Source organism: Ziziphus jujuba, chromosome 9, assembly GCF_031755915.1.
Source record: "Ziziphus jujuba cultivar Dongzao chromosome 9, ASM3175591v1".
In the NCBI taxonomy this organism is placed as follows: domain Eukaryota; kingdom Viridiplantae; phylum Streptophyta; class Magnoliopsida; order Rosales; family Rhamnaceae; genus Ziziphus; species Ziziphus jujuba.
The window spans coordinates 15,993,159-15,998,393 of record NC_083387.1 but is presented as its reverse complement, the minus strand read 5'-3'; the positions used below and the strand labels follow the sequence as shown (position 1 = coordinate 15,998,393).

At 37.8% G+C, this 5,235-nt stretch overlaps 1 pseudogene; it reads left to right on the top strand.

Annotated features, from left to right (window-relative positions):
* The first annotated feature begins 311 nt into the window (after nt 1-311).
* Nucleotides 312-4,421, top strand: LOC132805420 (uncharacterized; annotated as a pseudogene).
* The last annotated feature ends 814 nt before the right edge of the window (nt 4,422-5,235 follow it).

Below are 5,235 nucleotides of genomic sequence, written 5' to 3'. Positions count from 1 at the left end.
CACAAGGATTGCCGAATACAAGAAATAGGCAAGAATTCCATGGAGGGCGAGGCCGAGGACGAGGAGGTCACGAGAGACCAAGAGAGGAATTTGATGAGGAGCTATTCGGTGGAGACTTTGAGGAAGGTATGGATGAAAATTTTGCTGTCCAAGATAGAGATGGCCGTGGAAGATATAGGAAGGAAGATACAGATGATGATTTGGGAAATATCAAGGTTAACATCCCACCTTTTATGGGTAAAAGTGATCCCAAAGCTTATTTGGAGTGGGAAGAAAAAATGGAGATGATTTTTTACTGCCACAACTATTCGGAAAGTAAGAAGGTGAAGTTGGCAGCAATGGAGTTTGGACATTATGCACTCCAATGGTGGACCAACGAGCAAAATACCTGAATGAGAGTTGGTGATGATTTAATCTCGACATGGCGTCAAATGAAAGGAGCCATGAGGAAACGGTTTGTGCCATCCCATTACCATAGGTTGCTGCATCAAAGGCTTCAATCTTTGTCTCAAGGAAGTAGGTTCGTGGAGGATTATTACAAAGAGATGGAGATGTTAATGATGAGGCTGAATATGAATGAGGATAGGGAGGCAACAATGGCAAGATTTCTTGGAGGGTTAAACCGTGACATTGCCAACCAACTTAAATTACAACAATACTTGGAATTGGAGGAGATGTTGCATATAGCAATTAAGCTTGAGAACCAATTCAAGAGGAGGGGTTTTAGCACACGGTTTAGAGTTGTTTCTAGCAGTGGAAGGACAAGTTCAAGTGGCGGGAAAAACAACTCCACTTATGAAAGCAAGCTGAAGCCGAAACTTGGTGAAGAAGCTACCAACCGGCCGAGAAGAGAATTTAAAATCGAATCTGCCTAAGCCATTAAAGGTGAGGTAAAATCTGACCCTAAACCTCAAAAGTCAAGAGAAATAATTTGTTTTAAGTGCCAAGGAAGAGGACACATAGCCAGCCAATGCCCGAATAGAAGGATAATGGTAATTAGGGGTAATGGAGAGGTGGAATCCGAAAGTGAGACTAGTGAGGCTGAAATCGATCAAGAAGATGAAGGACTTGATGATGAGGCCAAACCATTAAACACATCAAATGTTGAGCTAAATTTGGTCTCAAGGAGGGTACTTACTGTTTACAATGATGAAGAATAAATTCAACGAGAGAACATCTTCCACACTCGTTGTGAAATACAAGGTAAAATTTGTAGTATGATTGTAGATAGTGGGAGTTGTACTAATGTAATAAGTAACCTTATAGTTGATAAATTGGGCTTAAAAACAATAAAACATCCTGAACCATATAGATTACAATGGCTTAATGACAGTGGTGAGATGAAAGTAAATAAACAAGCTAAGGTAAATTTAATATAGGTAGATATGAGGATGTAGTTTTATGTGATATTGTACCCATGATTGCTGGACATATACTATTTGGTAGACCATGGCAATTTGATAAAGATGCTACTCATTTTGGTTGAGAAAATAGTATTGTTTTTAGGTTTAAAGGGAAGAAGGTCACCATTATCTCCTAAAAAGGTTTACAAAGACCAATTACAAATGCAACAAAGGAGAGAAGCCGAAAAGCTCAAGGAAAAAGCAAGTATGGTACCAACGGCTTCACCATCCTTTCAAGGAGGTAAGATTGATGTTACTGATCAAGGTAAGGTTTCTAAGACTCATATTGAGTGGAACGATCAAAGAAAAACCGAAAGAGAGGGAAAAGAAAGTGGCAAACCCGAGAGCTTGGAGAAGGAAGGGAAATCCGAAGGTTTACGCCAATCCAAGGGGAAGAAAGAAAAAGAAAGAAAAGAAAGGTTAAGTAGCAACTTTTATTAGAGTTTAGGAGATATTAATAAGGTTATTGAGTGTAAGAAACCTTTGCTGGTCATGATTTATAAAGAAAATTATTTTAATGATCAAACTAACTTTGAAGAACTTGAATTGCCAAGTTCAATGATTTCACTTTTGAAGGAATTTGGAGATGTCTTCCCAAATGAAATTCCAAGTGGGCTACCCCCTATTCGAGGGATAGAACATCAAATTGACTTTGTTCCAGGGGCTGCCATACCAAATAGACAAGCTTATAGGAGCAATCCTGAAGAAACAAAGGAGCTGCAAGAACAGGTAAGTGATTTACTTGACAAAGGTTATATTCGTGAGAGTTTAAGTCCATGTGCTGTACCTGTTTTGTTAGTGTCAAAAGATGGTACATGGAGAATGTGTGTTGATTGTAGGGCTATAAATAACATTACCATCAAATATAGACACCCCATTCCTAGATTAGATGATATGCTTGATGAATTGCATGGTGCTTGCATGTTTACAAAAATTGATAGGTGATGAATGGAAAACCGCATTCAAAACTAAATATGGGCTGTATGAATGGTTAGTTATGCCTTTTGGATTATCTAATGCACTTAGTACTTTCATGAGGCTTATGAATCATGTAATGCGTCCATTTATCGGTAGATTTATGGTTGTTTATTTTGATGATATTTTGGTGTATAGCCGAAACTTGGCCGAGCATGTGGATCAACTTAGGAAAGTTTTGCAAGTTCTTAGAAAGGAAAGATTGTTTGCTAACATTAAAAAATATGAATTTTGCAAAGATGAGCTTGTGTTTCTAGGATTTGTAGTAAGTGCTGCAGGAATCAAAGTTGACCAAGCTAAGGTGAAAGCGATTCAAGAGTGGCCGGTTCCTACTTCTATCACCCAAGTGAGGAGCTTTCATGGCTTGGCAAGGTTTCATAGAAGATTTGTTAAGAATTTTAGTACCATAGCAGCACCACCGAATGAAGTTGTCAAGAAGAATGTCGGCTTTAAATGGAGGGAAGTACAAGAAAAATCTTTTAATTTGTTGAAAGAAAAATTGTGTAATGCACCTTTGTTAGTTTTTCCAAATTTTTCTAAGACTTTTGAAATTGAGTGCGATGCTTCGGGTGTAGGTATTGGAGCTGTATTAATGCAAGAAGGAAGACCCATAGCCTACTTTAGTGAAAAATTAAATGGAGCTGCCCTAAACTACCCGACTTATGACAAGGAGATGTATGCTTTGGTGAGGGCTTTGGAGACGTGGCAACATTATCTCATGCCAAAGGAGTTTGTGATTCATACGGATCATGAGTCTTTGAAGCATATCAAGGGTTAAGGAAAGCTCAACCAAAGGCATGCCAAATGGATTGAATTTATTGAAACCTTTCCATATGTGATCCGCTACAAAAAAGATAAGGAAAATGTGGTTGCCGATGCATTATCCCGAAGGTATGTACTCTTTTCTACCTTAGATGCTAGATTGCTTGGATTTGAACAATTGAAAGAACTTTATGAGCATGATAGTGACTTTGGAGAAATTTTTAGAACCTGTTTGAAACATGGATTTAATAAATTTTACATATTTGAGGGATATTTGTTTAAGGAAAACAAACTTTGTGTGCCTAATTGTAGTATTCGGGAATTATTGGTTTGGGAAGGACATGGGGGTGGTTTAATGGGTCATTTTTGTGTTTTAAAAACTTTATCCTTGCTGTAAGAACATTTTTATTGGCCTAACATGAGGAGAGATGTTGAGAGAATTTGTGAAAGATGTTTGAAGTGCCGAAAAACAAAATCAACATTGAAGCCGCATGGATTGTATAAGCCTTTGCCGATTCCTACCTATCCTTGGGTAGATTTGTCTATGGATTTTATTCTTGGGTTGCCTAGGTCAAGGACAGGTAAGGATTCAATATTTTTTGTAGTAGATAGGTTTTCTAAGATGGCACATTTTATTGCATGTAACAAAACTGATGATGCATCCAATATTGCTAATTTATTTTTCAAGGAAATTGTGAGATTGCATGGAATGCCAAGAACTATTGTTTCGGATAGGGATGCTAAGTTCTTAAGCTATTTTTGGAAAACTTTATGGGCTAAATTAGGTACTAAACTTTTATTTTCAACTACTTGTCATCCACAAACTGATGGACAAACCGAAATAGTAAATAGAACCTTGTCTGTATTGTTGAGAGCATTAATTAGTAGAAATTTAAGAACTTGGGAAGAATGTTTGCCACATGTTGAATTTGCATATAATAGGTCTTTACATTCAACAACTAAATTTACTCCATTTGAAATTGTTTATGGTTTTAATCCTTTGACTCCATTAGATTTAACACCTTTACCTTTAAGCAAGCGTGCTAATCTAGATGGAAAACAAAAAGCTGATTTTGTAAAGCAGATTCATGAGAACACACGAGCAAATATGCAAAGGTGGCTAATCAAGGCCGAAAATCAATGGTGTTTGAACCTGGAGATTGGGTGTGGCTGCATTTAAGGAAAGAAAGGTTTCCTGAACAAAGGAAATCCAAACTCATGCCGAGGGGCGATGGACCTTTTCAAGTTTTGGAGAGGATAAACGACAATGCCTACAAACTTGATTTATCGGGTGAGTATAGTGTTAGTTCCACCTTTAATGTTGCTGATTTATCTCCTTTTGCTACAGGTGATGACTTTGATTTGAGGACAAATCCTTTTCAAGAGGAGGGGAATCATGCGAACCCGCCCGAGCTCGCACAACCGAAGACTCACTGGGGTACTGATCTGATATGGATGAAGATTGAACCGATCATTAGGGCTAAAGCTAAGAGGTTTAAGGACAACCTTGCTGCCTTTATCCAGAAAGTAATTCATTCTCAAAAGGGCTTGTCCATACCTGAAGATAAAAGACCTATTTTAAGTATCCAAGTGGTGGAGGCTGATACATCGGATACCCATATATCGGACATTTTATATCGGACACCTTTGCCTCGGACATTTTGTCTCGGACTTCAGACATTGGAGCCTTGCCTCGGACATCTGACCTCAGATTTCGGACATCGGACGTAACTTAGCATGGACAGACATCAGTTAGCTCGGACAGACATCAGTTAGCTCGTACAGACATAAGTTAGCTCGGACAGACATCAACTAGCTCGGACAGACATAAGTTAGCTCAGACATCAGGCAGGCATAAGTTAGCTCGAACATCAGACATAAGTCAGCTTAGTTGTCAAACTAGTCAACTTGTTTTCTAATTTGCATTTGACTTTTCTTTTTGGGTTTTTATTTATTTATTTTTTGGACAAATAACTTTAGGAAGGTTTTTATTTTATTCTTTCCATTGTAAATTAATTAATTCCTAATTTAATATGAAGGAATTAATTAATCAAACTTAGATTAGGAAAGGGAGTACAGTTTCAGCCAACTAGGT